Genomic DNA, 20265 nt, shown 5'->3' with positions numbered 1-20265 from the left:
CACTCCGGTCGGGCCGACGAGCCTAACCGCCCGGCTCCCTTTTCCCACCGTTTCCTCCTGTCGCTGAACTCTTCCTCCGGCTCCTCCAAAGGCCTCGCCGTGACGCAGCTTCAGGCGCTGGTCACCGCGAAGCTGCCCCTGGCCTGCCCAAAAGTGAAAGAGGCCGATGCGGGTGGAGAGCCCCCTTATAAAGCCTGCTCTCCACCCCCGGCCAAGCCCGTTCGCGCGATGTCTCGCGCCCTTCCGGGGTGGGTGGCAAACCCCGCCCACCAGCTCCAAGTCCGAGGACTTCGCGGCGGGCTCTCTCTTCTCTGCCTAGGAAACCCTGAAAAGAGTCGCCGTATGTCAGAATGGACTTGATGGCACATGATGATGATGATGATGATGATGATGATGATGATGATGATGATGATGATGATGATGATGATGATGATGATTCATGGCTTGGGCTCCAATCCGCAAAACCTAATGCCGAAGAAAATGTTTTCAATTTTTAAAGTGTCACAAATTTCCTTGTCGTTTGAATCACAAGTGCTGCATGGGATCCCGTCATCTTACAAGATTCTGATTCAGTTACCATGGAGATTAGAGTTTGATTCTGGGAACTAGTTTGACCCACCAGTTCCATTCTAGCTGCCATGATGGAACTTAAATAGAAGGCTGATGGCACTGACCATTTGCACCGTTAGGGCAGAGAAAGTGAATAGGTCTAAAACAACAAAGTTCCAACAACATGAACTAAGAAGCCTTCAATTTCAACTCATCATGTGCCATTATGTTGATTCTGACATATGTTGACCCTTTTCATGATTTTCCAGAAGTGAGAATACTCAGAGGTGGTTTCCCATTCCCTTTTTCTTAGGGGCATCCTGGGACTGTGCAGCTTGCCCAAACCACCCTTTTACCAACTAGACTGACATGGGTAAATTAACTTTTTAGTTCATTTTATTATTTATTTATTTATTTAATTTATACCCCGCCTATCTGCTCAGAACGAGCACTCTAGGCGGCTTCCAAGCATATAAAACACGACTAAAAATACATATAACAAACCAATATATTATAAACCATCGCAATAAACAGCCAACAATAAACGCTAAACATATTTTTCAAGATGGCAATATTAAAAAAAATTAAGGAAAGGAGAGAAAAAAAGAAAAGATAGAAAGAAAAAAGATTAAGTATTATCTGGAGGGAAAGCCTGCTTGAATATCCACATTTTAAGATGAGTCTTAAAAATACCCAGCGACGGGGCCTCGCGAATCTCTGGAGGAAGGTTGTTCCAGAGGCGAGGAGCCACCGCCGAGAAGGCCCGATTTCTTGTTTTTTCCTTTCGGGCCTCCCTCGGCGTCAGGCTCCTCAGCCTCACCTCCTGACTCGATCGAGTGATACGGGTAGTTCTTGGTGGGAGTAGGCGTTCCGCCAAGTATCGAAGCCCTAAACCGTTTAGGGCTTTGTATGTAAGCATCAACACTTTGAAGTTGATGCGGAACCAGATGGGCAGCCAATGCAGTGCGGCCAGGGTGGGTGAGATGTGTTGGTATTTCTTCACTCCACTAAGTAGTCTGGCCGCTGCATTCTGCACCACCTGGAGTTTCCGCAACAGCCTCAAAGGCAGCCCCACGTAGAGCGCATTACAGTAGTCTAATCTGGAGATTACGAGTGCATGCACCAAGGTAGTGAGCGCCCCAACATCGTGTTCATGTCTCCCAGAATTTCCCCAGTTAGCGTAGCCACAGACCATGCTGACTGATGGATACTAGCAGTTTTTACCCATTGAAAATAAATTTTGGAAGCTTAAAAATCACTTTCGCACAAAAGCCCTATGCAGTTTTTTTTCATACACTTAAGGCGTCCGCTGAAATCTCAAGGAATTGCTGTGTTTCTCCAGACAGGGAGACAAAGCTCAGAGTAAGCAATGCTGAAGAAGAAAGTTGAATAATGCTGGGAGAAACTCTCACTCTCTCCTTTAAAGTTTGGGGTCTAATTTCCACCTATTCCATGTGGGGTCCAGGAATCAATGGTTCAGTGCAAAAAGGGCTGCCAGGTGCAAGGAGCAAGAGTAGACTGGGGAGAGAACTGCTGAGGTCCTGCACTTGGGACTGTTTGAAGCAAGGCAGGGATGGAGCCCTGGAATCATGACTCATGAACTTACTTGTTGCCCAGTCTTGATGGCAGCAGTGCAGAGCCTGGAGGCAAGTTAACTACCTATGCAACAATGTGAGTCATTGACAAATCAGCAACACACAGCCTGCAAAAACTCTCCAACTGTTGTATATGGTGTTATTAAGGCCACACAGGAAGCAGACCATAATGGAAAAGGCATCAGGCTGTTGCATCTGCTGGATACATTCTGTTCCCTGCTGAACCACCAAAATCTTCTGTAGTGATATTACTGGCTGGGGGATTTGAAGCATTATAGTCCAACAATAGTCACACTCCCAAGCCCTATAGTCATGATCACCCGCAATGTGAAAACTGTTGCAGAGTTTGGGATTTCTGGTAAAATTTATCTAGCACCGCAGCACCGAACAGCTTCACGTTCCTCAGGTAGTTCTTATTTACTGGCACTTACTGTCTCATTAACTCACTGTGAGACACTCGTAGGAGAAAGAATAAAAATGTTGCTCACAACTGAACAGATCAAACAGCAAATGGACAAACATGGCTGCTTTCAGCTACAGCCATCAGCAGACTAAAGAGAGGGAAAGGAAAAACACTCATCAGAGAAGTGGGGCTCTTTTTGAACTCAGATTCAGGGAAGGAATGATTAGTTAGTGCTGGATCGATTAACGGCACCCCAGCCCAGAAAGGTCCTCCCAGCCAAACATACTAAAGGCAACATATGAGGTTGCAAAAATTGTCTTTTGAATAGCTTTCCCCAAAATTGTAACCCTCCTGATGTTTTGGACTACAACTTCCAGATCCCATGACAAGCAGATCAACTCATCTGGAGAGCGCCAGGTTAGGAAGAGTGCTTTAGACCCCCCATCCCTTGGGCAAATGTTAGAAAGTGTCCCAGTGTCACTGGCGTTTCTGCAGCAGCCATTCATGCTTGGTAGACTGAGTACTAGCAGGGTTCCCTGGTTTGTTTCCTCTGTTTGCTTTTCCATGTTTTGTTTTTCTTACAAAAGGTCACCAGCAAAAGGCTGCAAAAACATCCTAAAGGGTATTCTAAATGCTGAAGCTGTTCGTCAGGCAGGTACAAATAAAAAAAGGGGGGGGGGAATTTCTGCAAACAGAGAACCAGAGGCACTTACCCACCTGCCAAATGTTATTGGCATTTTAGTCTGTGATAATTGCTTCATAATGTAAGCAATTTTATTATCAACGTGAACACTGCAGACAATTCATTGCATAATGTATCATCCAGAGTTCCAGACTCAATACTGTGACGTTTGTAATTTCCTAACACACACCAAAAAAAATGAAGATTGCAATACACTTTAACTTAATTGATGGCATCACACATGGGTTTTTTTTTTACAGCAGGAGGTCATTAAATGGAAGCACAAACCATCAGGATGTAGAGAGGGACTGCAAAGAGAGTTTAGGAGTCTTCTTTTGAAATCTCCAGTGTAAATGTGCACAGGAAATATTAAGAACCTGGAATGGTTATTTTCCAAATCAACATGTCTCCGAATGCCTCTGCGTGTCTGGGAGTTATCATCCAAAAAAGTAAATTCTTCAAATTATGACTATATCTGGAACAGGAAGACTGAGATTCTATCAGTGATTTCCACATCAATAACTAAAACTGTACAAGTCATGTTGGCAAATTGCTACTACTCGTCAAAGGGCTGGCTGTGCTCCTGGTCACACATCTGTTGCAAAATGGGTGCACAACCAGGAACATGACCGGCCCCTCATTAATCAGCAGCAATTTACCAACACCATTAATGCTAGTTTATGAAGTCACCAACAGTATTCCAAACACTATATAATAAGTTAGGTGTGATGGCTGAAATCCAGAAGTACAGCAAACAGAGTAGGCCCATTGAATCAATGGAACTTGTATAGGTGTTGATTCATCAGATCCCCACAGATTCAGTAGGACTACTCTAGTTGTGACTTACCACTGGATTTCAGCCAACATATCATAGCATAGAGCACTGGTTCTTAACCTTTGTTACTCAGATGTTTTTGGACTGCAACTCCCAGAAGCCTTCACCATCAGCTATGCTGGCTGGGGTTTCTGGGAGTTGCAGTTCAAAAACACCTGAGTAACAAAGGTTAAGAACCACTGGCATAGAGTACAGCTTGACAGATAGGTTCAGATCTCGACATTAGCAGTAGGGCTGGAATTTAGTGGCAAAACGTGTATTTTGCATGTAGCATTGCAAAACCCCATTGCACTAGGCGGGTATGATTTGCATGTTTAGCTGAATGAATAGAAGCTCTCTTATGCCTCTGAGTTTTGGAACCAATCTCAGATTGAATTGGACCACACTTTCATTACCAAGATATCTGTGAAGATTCTCAGTCATCCAGGTGTGGTTATCTGGAAGCTGAGTTGTGACAACTGGACTTCTTTCTTGTTAGGTTGAAAGGTTTTGCTACTCATCCAAGTAGCTTCTTCAGTCTGAGAAGAGTTGGTAGGAGATCCCTGATATATATTCTCCACATTGTTTTCACACACACCCCCATGGTTTGAATATCCTCGTTAGATGGACAGAGGACTGGGGGTGAATGGGATTTTCACTTCCCCCCCCCCCCGATCCTTTGTCCTTCTAATGAGCCTATTCAGACCAGGGGGAAATGAAACCAATGTAGAGGATATATCGGGGGTCTCCTACCAACTCTCCTCAGACTGAAGAAGCAACTTGGATGAGTAGCGAAATATTTCAATTTAATAAGAAGGAAGTCCAGTTGCCATGACTCAACTTCCAGACTGCATTACAAAGGTGTACCTGCGGAGCATGGCGTGTGTAGCAGAATAATCCTTGTCTCTCCTTGTGCAGGATCCCATCATGCACCACACATTATTTACTGATTTCCTGCAGTCATACTCCACCACTGCCCCCAACTAGATATAAACGGAGTACCTAAAAGTTAGGTAAGTTAAGTTAAGCAACATCTGAAAAAGCTAGATGTTCCTAAATATTGCTCCATGCTCATATCAGTATCTTATATCATTAGACAGGTGCAAAAATTAATAACCGGAGACAAATCTTATCTTTAATTACAAATAAATTACCACTTGCAGACATCAGAGTCTAGGTTTGTTGTACTAACTGGTTAATTATGCAGGCTGACTAATTATGTATTTGGTGGAAACAGTACTTGCATCTCCCAAGCCCTTTTCTTCCTCAAACAAAGGATAAATAGCTTTATGTTTGAGGGATGCTTAAGGCTCAAATCATGCAATACAAGGAGCACATCATTAGAAGCGGGAACTCCTGAAGTGCTTAAAGATGTCTGCTTATCGTAGCGTGAGTTTGCTCACCACTAGATGAGCTTGCTTTGCTTTGTGATTTGAGCATCAGAAGGTAAATGCAGGTTTTGTTTGCAAGTCTGATTGCTGAAGATGAATAATGACATACTATCTGTATCATGTGATATCTGACTTGACCTTTAACAATCAATCCCAGGACCTACCTTAACAGAGGACTTACCTTAAACAAGACTCTCCAGGACGAGAGCAAGGAAATTATTAATGCTGCATATCTATCTGCTTCAGCTGTATTTAAATCTCTCCGTGCTCATTCTCAGATCTTGTATATTAAATGTTTTCCTTCTCTTCTGTTCTTCATCCTGAGGATTTCATCTTTCCTAGATAGAAAACAGTGCCCAAATTATATCTAAATAGCTCAGTGGTTTCGGTATCTGGCTGTGGAGTCAGAGGTTGGGAGTTCAATACCCCACGATGCCTCTGGGAGATGCCAACCTGTGTGGCCTTGGGCAAGCTGCACAGTCCCAGGGCACCCCCAGAAGAAGAAAGTACTAAACAACTTCTGAGTACTCTCTACCTGGAAAACCTGAAAAGGTTGCCATAAGTCAGAATTGACTTCAAAGCACAGATATAGTCTAGAAATTGAGAGAGTACCTAGCATGTATTCTACAGAATTCTAACCACTTGATACCACTTTGCTTACTACTTATAAATTTTGCAAACGCATTTTCTCAAAATAAGTCCCTTCTTATTTGCATTCACATAACAGACAACAAGACCAATTGTAATAACAACATGTGCATCCACATCCTTTGCAGCAACACCAATACAGAAGTTGCCTGTAGAATTTGCAAAGTTCAGGTGTCTCTTTGATTTCAAAGTCAGATAAAAATCCAAAATATCTTCCTTAACTGGCTTGGGTATCCGTAACATAGGAAATTCTTCAAAATCCTTTTTAAATTTTTTTTTAAAAAATCAGTACCATTGTATGCAATTCATGAATTCACTATGTAGACTCACCCCCACCCCACTCCTCCATTAGACCTAAACAAAATTGACAAGGGCCTTAGTTGTCCAACTGGCAACAGCAGCTCTGGCCTCTTTAGCGCGCGCACGCACGCACGCACACACACACACACACACACCATTCTTTCTGAGATTCACACCTCTTACTCACAGCCCTTCTCTTTCTTAGTCCCACCCCTTTGGGCTGAACCAATATTTCATAGGGGTTAAACATCCACTTGAGCTCTAGTGGACAATTCAAGTCTATGTGGCTCATCAGACTCCATATCCTACAATTGCATAGGCTATATCCATGGTCATTAAAATGGTGTGTTATACGCTGTTTAAAAAAAAACACCTCCCATTGTGGAGGAGATGCGCATGCCCCCCACTAACAACATCCTATTTGGTCACATGTGAGCTACTGAAACAGTAACTCTCATAACAAGCCAGCAGCCTGTTCGGTTCTCATCTTTTATGGAACAGGGATCATACGTGGTCACCCCAAGCACATCGTGTCCTGCCAGCAGGAGTCTTGCGTGGGTAGGAAAGCCATCTGTTCCTAGGTAGACCCGTTCACCATCAATATAGGGTCATTTATTATTTACAATTTATTTCCTCTTGTTTATATTCTTTACGTGCCACTTCTGCTGCCTAGAGAGCTAGAGTGTGTTCCTACCAATAATGCTTTCTGAACGGTTACAAGAGGCACACAAAGAGAGTCCAGGTACCTGCAACCACCATTAAACCAATAGGAATGAGAGCTTGGGGAAGTTACTTTTTTTTACTATGGCTCCCATAGTCCACCAACCAGTATGGCTACTGGCTGTGTAAAGTTTTCCACACTCTACAGCAGTCATACTAGCTAGTGGGAGTTGGGATGTGAGGCTCTTTAGATATTGTTAGGCTCCTATTTCTTGGAGTTTTTGCAACCTTGCCTGCTGCCTTTAGTGGGCTTGGCTGGGAGGGAGCTTTCTGGGCCGGGCTAACTGTCAGTCTATCCAGCACTAATCAATAGTTCCTTCCCTGCCTCTGAATTCAAAGACAGGCCTGCCTCACGGCTCTGTGCCTTTTTCCTCTCTCTTTCCCCCTCTCTTTGGTCTGTTGAAAGCAGACCAGTTTTGCTGTTTGATCTGTTCACAATTGTATGTAAAGAAAATGGGTTTTTTTTTGTTCCTTCTCCTACTCGTGTCTCAGAGTGAGTTAGTAGAGAAAAGGGGTGGACTACTATTGAGAACTTGAAGCTATTCTAATCTGTGAATCGCCACACTTCTGCTGTGCAGCTAGTGGAATTTAACTAGAAATTCAAAACCCTGCAACACCATCATCCCCATTCAGTATGGGAAATTGTCAGGAAATGTGGAGCAAAACATCCATGGGCCAGAGGTACCCCACCCCAACTTCCAGGAAGTGGCTCCTGAAGCCTTACCTCTTTGCTTCGGCCAAGTGTCTCGTTTCTCCAATGACCAAATGAACCTTTGATTTGGTTTAGCTAGAGTTAAAGAAAGCTGCACATGTTCTGCCTTTATTTATATCCAGACCTGTAAGCACTTTTCGTGCAACTTCTGTATCATTCATCAGCCTTCTCTTCGTAGAGCTGATCGCCTCTATTTGCTTATGGCAATTTTCCATACTTTCACTTCTTCTGTTGCACTGATTAGCACATTAAACACCAGCTTGTCTCATGGGAGCCAAGCTAAAAATAAAAAGGGTGTTGTTATTTCCTCAAGATGAATGGAGTCTTCTTCTGTAATATGCCACCAGGAGCTGATGGTGTGGGGGAGGGGAGGGAGGCTGACTTTCCTGCCATTGTAAAAGTTGCCTTGCAAGAGGTCCCATTCATAAAACCACCCACACACATTGTATGTCCTTTCCTTCCCCCTGCCATCTTTTGTTCCCACTGACTTCACTGTATGGAAGTCTCCAAAGCTGATGGCTCAGCACAAAAGCCAGGTGGGGGTGCGGAATGGAAAGATGCTGCAAAGTTTAATGAGAACTGGGGAAGAGCAGAGAGACTGAAACATATATACTCATTTTGAAGGAATGGCCTATGGCTGGGACAAACACAGTTTGGGTATGTATAAATAGCCGTGGCCACCATTTGCCACTTTCCCCAAATAATAGCATTATGATGAGAGAGAAAAGAGGCAGGGGATGAAACTGTGTGTAACTCATTTTTTAAAAAATTCACAATACTTTCTTCCCCAAAGGCAAAAAAAAACCCACCCAAAACCCCAGGAATAGCACCCCATCTCCATACTAATGCATCAATGTCACAATATGTCAGGCGCCAAATGCGAGCCTTATTATTTTTTTACGTTTGTTCCTCTCATTTGAAAAACCCAATTCTGATAGCACTGTGTTGACTATGAGAGTGAGAAACTGGAGAAACAGCAGAGGTTTGGAGAAGTTCCCTATTGAATGACAGCTTCAGAATCCCTCAGCCAGCACAGCCACTGCCTGTTCGTGCTAGTGGGTTCTGGGATTTATTATCCAAAACCTAACTTTTTTTGTACACTGGGTGAGAGAGAATCCATGTGGCCCACAAACTGGTACAGTGAAAACAGTGTTCCACTTATCATGCCAACTGGCATTTAGCCTCTGGCACATGGATTTTGAGCATGGGAATGGCATGTGGCCATAAATCTCATGATTTGCCTACTTTAAAAAAAACCTAGCATCGTTCATCAAGTGGTGAAAATGTCTTTTCCAAAAAGACATCATTCTCCAAGGTTTCAGACAGGATTCCCTGTCTGGAGATATGAGAGATTTTGAGCCTCAGGTGCAAAAGCCATAATTTTACAAGCATGTATCTAGGTGGATTTGTGTTTTAAAAAGTAGGATTTGTTGGCAACCTCAAAGGTTGCCTGTTTGTGGGACTTTACTGGGCTGAAGTGATTGTCTGTCTATTCAGCACTGACCAATTGTTCATTCTAGTCTCTGAGTTCAACAGTATCTGTGAAAGGGATCTAGGAGTCTTGGTAGACCACAAGCTGAACATGAGTCAGCAGTGTGATGTGGCTGCCAAGAAAGCAAATGCGATGCTTGGTTGCATCAATAGGAGTCTAGTGTCTAGATCAAGGGAAGTGATAGTACCACTCTATTCTACTTTAGTCAGACCTCACCTGAAGTATTGTGTCCAGTTCTGGGCATCTCAGTTCAAAAAAGATGTTGACAACCTGGAACGTGTCCAGAGGAGGACGACCAAAATGGTTAAGGATCTGGAAGCCGTGTCCTATGAGGAGCAGTTTAGGGAGTTGGGAATGTTTAGCCCTACAAAAAGAAGGTTGAAAGGGGACATGATAGCCATGTTTAAATACTTGAAAGGATGTCATGTTGAAAAGAGAACGGTTTGTTTTTCAGGGCTCCAGAGACTAGGACACGGAGCAATGGTTTCAAACTACAGGAAAAGAGATTCCATCTGAACATTAGGACGAACTTCCTGATGGTCAGAGCTATCTGGCAGTGGAATAGGCTGCCTCAAAGGGTGGTGGGGTCTCCTTTGGAGGTTTTTAAGCAGAGGCTGGATGTCCATCTATTGGGAGTACTTTGATGCATGTTCCCGCATGGCGGAGGGTTGGACTGGATGGTCTCAGTGGTCTTTTCCAACTCTATGACTCAAAGAGAGCCCCACCTCTCTGCAGAGGGCCTTTTCAGTTGTGACATCCAAAATTTAAAGGAGGCCTAGTAAGCCCACTCCTGTCCCCTTTTCGTTGGCCAATAATGAGAGTTTTTAATTCAGGGAACTTTGGGAGAGCCCCACCTTTCCATTGTCTTCTGTGTTGCTACGTCCATGTGCTTTGTTGTTTCTTTCCTGTGAATGCCACAACTGAAAAGTTAGAAGAAGCTGATCTTTGAGATTTTCCGGTTCCAAGCCTCGCAGCGCTCCAGAGATCAAAACCAGCATCTCAAATTGAACTCAGAGATGAACTGATTGCCAGTAGAGTTGGGGGCAGAAAGATGCTCATAGGATTGCATTTAAAAAAAATGAAATACCATTCCCAAGTCTTCTTGCTCACCTAGCAATGATCTTGCTAGTCAAGGAATTATGAGAATTATCATTCAAAAAAGGCACTGGCATTTTCACTTCTGCTGTGATTGTTGAGTTTCATCCGTCTTTTGCCATTCGGTTACTCTTTTGTTCTTACTGTTGCCTCTATGTTATCATGCCCTGCTTTTAATTTTTTTTGTGAGCCTCCTGGAATATTTATTAGAAAGTCATAATTGGAAAGGCCGCAAGTGCTGAAGAGAAATGAACATGCTGGCACAACTCCTGCCCCCAAATAATTGCCAGCCTAAAATACCAGGCTTGCCCTACGTCAAGACGTTTTGCTGCACCATAGTCTCAGTTTCCTCTCTTCTGCCCTAGATCTTCCAAGAGAAATTAATAATTTTGAAGCCAAAAGATTAGGAGTCCAAGCCATGGGGAGGCAACTGTTTTCTGAGTGGGCAGCGATGTCTCTGGAGAGCAGCACCATTTTCGTCCTGCCAGAGGCAAGTTCAGTTCACGTCTCTCAAGCTGCCGTTTAGCGCGCGCACCAGAAATCTTCCTCCACGTTACGATAAGGAAAGGTCACTCAAGTGCAGACAGGTAGGTGCAAGAGCGGCCAAGAAGGAAGCTGACAATAAAGGTTAGCTTCTTAAATGTCATTGCTAAAGCAAAAGGCAAACATGCTGATGTGAACATATGTTACTTGAGTTGAGGACCAGCCTGCCTTGGTTCTAGAGCTTGGATAAGTTACCTCTGTGGATTACAGCTCCCAGATACCTCCAGGCAGCACTGGCCATTAGACACGTTGGCTGTGAGATTTGAGGCATTACGAGTCCAAAACAGTAATCTTTCAGAACTCAGCTCAATTAGGAGCCAGTCTGTTTTTCTGCTCTGTGGCAACAGCTTCTCCCAGGTCAAGAGCAAAAGTCTTCTTCAGTTCTTCCTCCAAGACTGAATCTAGAAATAAATAAATCACCAGGGGTAGATGGAATACCAATAGAACTGCTTCAAACCATAGAGCCTGAATCTGTGAAATCCTAACAAGAATATGTCAACAAATATGGAACCTTGAACTTGCAAAGCATATACTCTATCTTTGACTTTAGCCTTTCTTTGTGGTGTGCATGTATGCGTACATCCATGCACACGTGCATGCTGATGGAGCTCAAGGCCAACAATATCTACGTTGGCCTTGAGGGCGATGTTATCACCTCCGTGGACAGAGCTAGTCTGCTTCTGTAATTCAGTGGCTGGGAAATACACAATAGAGCATACCGCTACACTCATATCCTGCTCATGGGCTTTCCATAAACAACTGTTTGGTGACTTTCTGAATCATTGGACCAAATCGGCACTAGTTAGTTGGTGGGTTTTTCCCAAGCCTGGGACTTAGGAACTCATAACAAGATTTTAAAATCACATACAAATAAAAACATAGAAGCTTCCAATTCAAAAACACAGTGAGGCACATTATAATAAGCAAATACAGTTGGATGGAAAACAGCTTTAAAAGAGGTCAGCCAAAAAGAACAGGACTGCTTCCTATAAAGCCCACGACTTAATACCTTACCAAAATAAAAAAATGACTTTGTCTGTCTCCTTTCTTGGAGACTGGAATGTATATTGAGCATTTCCAGTCCATGAGCTGTTGTTTTTCTTTTCCATATTTGTTGACATATTCTTGTAAGGATTTAACAGATTCAGGCTCTATGGTTTGAAACAGTTCTATTGATTCCAAAAGATCTCCTGTATGGAGAATTAGTGCAGGGAAATTGCCTCAGAGGGAGACCACAGCTGTGACACAAGGATATCTGCAAGCGGGATCTGAAGGCCTTACGAATGGACCTCAAAGATGGGAAACCCTGACATCTGAGCATTCATCCTGGAGGCAGGCGGTGCATCACGGCCTCTCCCATTTTGAAGAGACCCTTGTCCAGCAGGCCGAGGCAATGAGGCTGTCCCAAAAGCAGCAAAATCAGGGAGCTGGACAGGGGACAGATTGTATATGTCTTCAATGTGGAAGGGATTATCACTCTTGAATTGGCCTTCTCAGCCACACTAGATGATGTTCCAAGTCCTCTATTCAGAGCACGTTATCATAGTCTCTCGAGACTGAAGGATGCCTAACCTAATCTAACTGGTATTCCATCTACCCCTGGTGATTTATTTATTTCTAGTGCTTTCAGAGTAGCTTTCTCTTCACTTTCTAGAACTGCAGGTTCTTCAGCATAGGAGTCTGTCATCCTTTTATCTCTTCTGTTTCCACCTTCTCTTTATTTATTTTTTTCTGGTCAGATAGTGTGCTTCCCTGTTGGTCATTCAGCATTCCTAATCTAGGCTTCAATTCCCTTCTGATTTCTTAGAGCTTCTGAAAATTAGAGTTGACTAAATAGAGCTTTAACAGCAGATTAAAAAATGAATGCATGCACACAGGAGTGCATATACACACATATATTAAGCAGTGCCCTTCCTGGCAAACAAAAAAAATAGTACAATGGGATTCATGATGAAACTGCCAGACTGACAAACAAAACAGTTCTGCCCGCACTCTCCATCTAGTGCCAAATGTGATTTTAAAATATATTAAAATAGGCTTTTTTCTTCTGATCTATATCTAAAGTGAAAATATATTTTTGCTTTATTGCATTCACACTTTGAAACAAGCTACTGTTTCATTTCTTCAGGACTCTTTTTGCTTTTTAAGGGCATCTTGGTCATGGCTTTGTAATCTATAAATCTTTTTAAATATAATAAATGTTCAGCTTAACCATTTGAAGGCGAGCAGGGCTGCAGTGTGATGCTGTTGGCCACAAACAGCCGTGTACCCATCACCTCTCAGCCAAGAATGGCATAGCCATGGCCAGGTTGCTTTCAACTCATCTCTGTTACCTCGCAGGGGACTTTTAAGGCCAAAACAGGAGCAAGAAGGGGCAGCTACATTAGTTAAAACAAGGTTTAAGTCTTGGATGCTCATCTTAGCATGGTTAGGGGGGCAGAGTATCTTGGCAAAGCTGAGAATAATAACATCCAGAGTCTGGACTCCATGATGAGGCTAGGCTCTTGGCAAGGTCATCCAAGGTGGAACGGTGTCAGCTGAGCCACCTGACTAAGATGCGTCCAGCCTTCTCAGAAATTGACAGTCACATCAGCAAAAGAGAATTAATACTTATAGTAGTCATGGGGGCAGAGGAACTCTTGGAGTAGCACAGTGGCAAATGATCTTTACAGATAATGGCAGTAACACTCAAGCTTCCTCTTGTTACTGGTCAGGAGGACACAATGGTAAACTACTTCTGAATAATGTATACCCTATGGTGAGACAATCCAAAATGAAACAAGAGATAGTGCTGGAAGATATGACTACCAGGTTGGAAGGCACTCAATCAGCTACCGGCAAAGGATAAGTACTTATGGTGTTGTCACTGAAGAAGCCATTAGATTAAAGATGAAAGGATATTTAGTTGCCAGTGAACAGGCAGGTAAAACCAAAATCCAACGCTGCATAAAACAAATACTTGGAGTGAGAAGAGTATTAATCAAAAGGAAGATATAAAGACTGCAACACTTGGAGTGAGCTTACTATAATGGGCAGGAATAGAACACTTTCAGTCACCCATTTAGAAAGTGTTTTACTCTAGAAACAACAAGCTTGGAACAAATGGTGTGATTGTAATAGTGAAGTTAATTGTAGCACAAACAGCCAGGAGCTATAAAGCACAGTCTGATTGAATAATATCAGTCAGGCCTCATGGAAAGCCTATCAATATAACAATCATTTACGTTTATATTCCAACTACTGAAGCTGAAGAAGAAATACGAACCTTTTATCCAAATATTGAGGAGGAAATCAGTAACAAACCAAAACAAGATGCACTGGTAATCATAGATGACTATAAAATAAAAGTGAGAGATAAAGCAAAAAAAAAAAATATTGCTGAAAAATCCAACCTAGGACACAGGAATGAAGCAGAACAGCAACTCATAGTATTCTGTGAATCCAGCAATTTCTTTTTTGAAATCATCTTCTTCGGGCAGCCAACCAGACAATTGTACACATTAAATCATTGGGTAGCCAATACAGAAATGAAATAGGTTCTGTAATCAGAAGTAGAAGATGGAAAAGCTCTGTTCTTTCTGGAAAAACAAGATCAGGAGCAGATTTTGTAAAGATCATGAATTACTAATATGCAAAAATTAGAGTAATGTTCAAGAACACTAAAACAATAATAATGCTGAAAAATAATTTAAATGACATTCCCAAGGAATTTAAATGCCTTTTAAAACACTAGTTTGTATACCTGAATTCTGTGACTGGGAACCCAAAGAACTATGGGCTGGAACCAGAGATTTTATCAAGAAAGAATGCAAAGGGACTATTACTGTATTTGAAAGGGGGGGGAAGCATTTGAGTGATGAAGCACCTGAAACTGTTAACAACAGAGAAGAAGTAAAAGCAAAAGGTGAGAGAAATAGGTATCTAATGCAACCTTTTATCTCAAAGAAATGGGAGAGAACAACTTTAAATAATGGGTGTTTCTTCCCAACGTTCATTCTTCTTTCATCTGCATTTAATCCAGTTTTTCGTACGATATGCTCCACACATTGACTGAACTGATAGGGAGAAACAACACACCCTTTTCTGTCACCTTTGCCAACGGGAAACCATTTTGTTTTTCCATATTCGGTCCCAACAAACAGCCTCTTGTCCATAGTCTAGGTTACTCGCATGAGAACAATCAAATGTGGCACATCCATTTCTTTAGGAATGATCCATAACTCAGAATGATCCTCTTTCCCACAGCCCATCATCAAGCTGGCTTAGAAGGATATTATCCAGCCTTGCTCTGAGTACCTCAGCTCACAGCCAGGCTTGCTTCCTTTATTCCTACAGCCTCCGGGTTTTTCAGTTCCATGCCTCTTGAGCCCGGTAACTCCTTGCCTCAATTTCATTTTTAGAAAGGGCCTTCTACCTCTACTGTTTTTCTAAAATGCTTTGGATTGTCTGTAGAGACGTTCATGACTGGCTCAGTATGTTTTTGTAGGCTGTGCTTTATAGATATAGTTCCCAATGCAATATTACATAGTTTAAAGTAGAATTTTCTTTTCCCTCCTGTCACCTGTTCAACCCTTCATGCCTCCCCACAAAAATGGTTTCAAAGAACTCCAGTCCTCCAGAACCAGCATTGAAGGAGGCCATAGGGAGGGGATTCCCCATGCATCCCCAAAACCTTAATCTTGAAATCATAGGGAGGCAGATTGAGCTTCCCCCTGCTGTTCCATCAGAGGAATGGTGCCTTTGCATGTCATCCCAGTGCCACAAAATATAGGTATATTTAGAGAAGAATGATATTTTAAAAGGCATGAATATAAATACAAATATGCTTTTTAAAAAACTATTTATTTATCAGGCAAAATCCAAAGAGAAAAAGAACAAAAATAAAAATCAATAAATAAACATTCTGGCACCTTATAGGTTACCTTATATTTTAATGTGAGTGTTCCTGGATTGAGTTCACTCCTCCAGATGTATGGAATAAAATAAAATAGAGACTTGACAAGTAAAGTACTCAAAACGTTCATTGGATTTAAGAGTCTGGGGGTGCAAGACTGCACTTGAGATATACCCATACAGACTAACACAACTACCTCTTGTAAGATTACATTTGTCTGTCTGTCTGTTGTTTGGCAGTGCTTTAAGGAGCAGGTGAATCTTTTTTTGCTGGAAGATACTTTGAACAATGAGGGGGACTGGGTTTTTTTAAAAAAAGGTTTACAGCTCATGAATTCCTTGAAACAGATTTCCAGTCTTCCACCCCACAAAGAAAAATTGAGAGGAAGGAAGGAAGGAAACACCTTGAGAAACAGAGCAGAGGGCAGGGCTTTTGGCAACAGCAGTATAAAGCTAGTGAACTGACATGCCATGGAAAAGTTCAATGCCTGTGGCTTTGCCCCTCATCCTGGCGCCGGATGCAGGGCCCACTCTGCCACACAGCTCTTAAAGCCACAGGCTGGCCACTGAGGCTCTTGATGGATATTCTCTCCCTGCTCCTCTAAAGGGCTCTGACCGCTGACGTTGGTGCCACCTACTTGAAAGCAGTGAATGTTTCCCTTCTCTCTTTGACCTACCTTTCTCCAAGCACACAACTTCTCTCGGGCAGCGACAGCCTCCTACAAGCGAAAGCATGCAGCCAGGAGGAACACATTTCAGAAGCTGTGATTATGCACACACCAGAGAGGTCAGATAGCTGTTTTCTAATTGCCCAGGAAGTGGGTTACTAAGCAGCCTCTACTAACCCAATTGTTCTTCCCCTGGGAAGAGGTCAGTTGATTCCCAACCCTTTGCAGCCTACTCTGTGTCTCATTAGAGATGCAAATAAAAATGTCTTGTTCCCCTTCAATAACAACACAAATCTTTCTTGTCCTTTTATTGACATGTCAAGTGCAGGGTCCAAACACCATTTTCATAACCATGATTTCTAGTGAACAAATTGCTCATTGGCTAGATAGTCCCCTCTCTCTGCAACCTTCCCCACCCTGCAAAATAACAGATCTGAAAATGGGCGTTGCCCCTGAACCACAACACAAGATATATTAGATTTAGGTAAACTGCACCTTGCATGTTAGTTTTCATTCTCGCTGTATTATATCTTTAAATCAAGTGAGCCTGCCTTTCTCTCTCTCTCTCTCTCTCTCTCTCTCTCTCTGTGTGTGTGTGTGTGTGTGTGTGTGTGTGTGAGAGACACAAAATCACTGGAGAGAAACAGCTAGTTACCAAGGCGACCCCCAGATGAATCAGTGAGACTGACTGGTATAAGATCTAGACATACTGTATCTTCTTAATTCATGAGACCATAACATTTTAAATGAAGAGGAGGAGGAGGAGAGAGAGGAATATACAAGCCAAGTCTGAGAGACGCACTTCCCTCCCAGCATCAAGGGCAGCTCTCATTGTTTTGCCATGCCGCCAAGGAATTGAGCATATGGGATCTGAGGAAGAGATGTAGACAGAGCTGAGAGGGAAATTCTCTGGAGCCCTCTCGGATTCAAGGGAGAGTTTTTTTAAAAAGGCAAATACCACACAAGGACAAAGTGGTCCAGATGGAGGTGACGGAAGAAAAAGCCGAAAAGCTTCCATTTCAATCCAGGAGTGAAAGCAAGTCAGGGAGCCTTGTAGAAGTCTCTGTCTCTTAGCTGCAGCCTTGGGGTTTCTGTGGAAAAAAAGGGGGGGCTTTGTTGTTTCCTCTTGTGCTTCTGTATCCCCCACACACAGGAAAGAGAGACAGTTTCTTTCTAAAAATTCTAACTGAAAGGAAAGCTTGTTCAGATTCAGGAGCTGGAGTTCCCTGAGCAGTCTTCTGAAGGATGCTGAATGCTGCATGAAATCTGGGCAGACAGCCTCCTCGTTGCTGCTTCTCACTTCCGCACAGTTTCACCAAGTGGCAGATGAAGTGATGAATTGGGCCGAAGAATCGTAAGCGGGGGACTTGGCTTCACCACGGCGCAAACCTGGACGTTTCCTCCCTGCCAAAAGGAGTTACCAGAATGTCTGGGAAACGTGTGCACGGCTCGGCCAACCAAAGAGATGTAAACACGGCAGAAGGAGGCTTCGGGAACCTAGGAATAACTGGAAGCTTCGTCGAGCAAACTTTGGCTGAGAGAAGCTCAGCTTTTCATAGACTTTCTGGTTCCGATGGAGTTTCTTATCCCCAAATGGATTGGCATTGCTCCTCCTTTTAAGAAAAAAAACCTTGAACTTCTTTTTCTCCCTTCTTTTTGCCATTTTCTCTCCATCTTGGTTCAGGAACAAATTTGTTCCAGAGCACATCTTTGGAATGGTGAGGAAAAGCACAACGTCCTTTTAACAACTGAATGTGAAGACTTATGAAAACCTCCCACATCCACATAGCTTGGTCTCTGCCCAAACGTGAGAACTACAGAAGTATGTAGATTAAAGAGAGGGAAAGCTCTCTGCCAGATCCCCATTTGACATCTCCAGATTGGGAACAGCTGGACTTCAGTTGCTAAGGTAACCTGATCAATTAAAGATTGTCTAATACAGTGGGATGTATTGAAATATATGTCAGGTGAGAGATTGGGGTGGGGAGACTGAATGTCACCATTGTGTCTAAGAATGAAGTCTTCATACAGCATTCCCATTTTGAGGTATATTTTGGACTATTGATTCCGGAAAGGCCAGCAGCTTGTGAGTTAAAAAGATGAAAACCAATGACATTTTAAAAGGTAATTAATCTGATGTGTTCTTTCCTAATATGAATCATACCCTCTTATGTCAAGAAGGAGAACTAGCTGCATGCAGTGTTTACTACCAAAAACTAAATGCTAACAAGATTAAAGTAGTGTTTCAGTGAGGGGAATTGTAAGATATCTTACTGGTAAAATTGAAAGTAGTTTCATTCCACTGGAGTACATCTTGGTTGGCAAGCCTGGGAATGAGGCATCTTTTGAAAATGTTGGAACTGGTGATAGTTGAAACAGCATCGGAATACCAAAGAGCTGTGGGGAAAGGTGAAACCTTTCCTCCACACGGAAGTATGCATGCAAGAAAATTCCAGCCATAGCTGAATGCCAATCATAATCCCTACCAACCATTTCTTAAAAAGTATTATTGTTGTTGTTATCTAGATGATGAATTATGTTGACTTTTAGGGAAAGACTGGAAGATCAGTGTAGGATTTTAACACTATCTGAGATACTTTTTGAATGCTTTCTGGTTTAGAAGGTATGAACTGAGAAGATATAAGCAAGTACTTCCAGTCATGACAATATTCTGAATTCTAGCTACCAGAGGGTTTTTTGTTTTGTTTTGTTTTTTTGTAGACTTTCTCATTTCTGTGCTGAATGACAGCGTTGGGTGGGGAGAGCAGTACAGTCTATAACTATGTCCATTCAACTTGCATGTTGTGTCAGTGGTGCTGTGACACTTTGTTTTGTTTTTCTGTGCACTAAGCATATTTGCTGAAAAGTAACTTCCACTGAATTCAAGGAGACATCCAGTCTGGTTCTCCACATGGCTGCTATGAAGTAAATCTCGTTGGGCTTCAGTAGGCTTTATTCCCTTACAGGTCAGTTTAGGGTCATAGTTTAGCTTGGCTTACCTTGTAAATGTCCGCTGGCACATTGACTGGGAAAGCTTAATTTAATTTTCATTTCGAATCCTTTGATCTGGAGTGTGTTGGTGAACAAGCATCAACAAAGAAATAGCACCAATGTCATTTTATCTCAGTGGGAGAAACTGTTGTGGATATCTGGTTTATTTGACATGGCGCTCATCTGAAGTATGAAACACCCTCAAGTTTTTTTCCCCTCCAGATCATCTAGAAAGGCATGGAACTTGACTTCAGAGGGAACGTTGTTCTATAGGCTATATTGTATGAATGAGAGGCCTCTTGAACTAATTTCTGACTTGCCGAGACTTTTGCTGAGTTTACAGCAGACCTCAGGAAGTGATGAAAGTTAGGGGAAGTTGAATTTCAGGAAGAAACATGACTGTTAATGTGCCTGCAGCAAGGTCTAAAAACAAGTAATCTATTTAAAAAAAAAAGTCTAAGATGTGACTTTAAATGAAGTTGTTCCTTTACTGTATCCTAACCCTAATTCTTTCTCTGTCTGTCTGTGCCTGATTCTAGCATTTGACAAAATAGACTGTTGCCCACACATTGTCTGTTAGCATTGATGGCAGTACCCAACATCTTTGATCCCATATACTGATTGTATTAAAGTTTGTCCTTTTTTCCTTCACCTATAATATGTGCCATGATATGAAAGCAGGTGATAGAAACAGTATGTGTATATGATGTACTTTAGCGAAAACATCTCCTCTCTGCATTCCGAGTCTCTACTAACTTTCATGCCAGTT

The 20265-nt window shown here is 42.5% G+C and overlaps 1 protein-coding gene across 4 annotated transcripts in view; it reads left to right on the top strand.

The window, feature by feature from the left end:
• The window catches only part of KCNMB2 (potassium calcium-activated channel subfamily M regulatory beta subunit 2), a 295671-nt gene that overhangs the window by 135382 nt on the left and 140024 nt on the right, over window positions 1-20265 (top strand). For 2 of the 4 annotated variants that reach the window (XM_072996224.2, XM_072996222.2), the window contains exon 1: window positions 316-18414. The exons of the other annotated variants lie outside the window; for them this stretch is intronic. The gene's annotated coding sequence lies outside the window, so the exon portion shown is untranslated. Of the gene's footprint in view, window positions 1-315; window positions 18415-20265 lie in introns of those variants that run through there. 4 annotated transcript variants of the gene reach the window in all.

Source organism: Pogona vitticeps, chromosome 3 (assembly GCF_051106095.1).
Source record: "Pogona vitticeps strain Pit_001003342236 chromosome 3, PviZW2.1, whole genome shotgun sequence".
NCBI lineage: Eukaryota > Metazoa > Chordata > Lepidosauria > Squamata > Agamidae > Pogona > Pogona vitticeps.
This window is presented reverse-complemented; position numbering and strand designations above follow the sequence as displayed.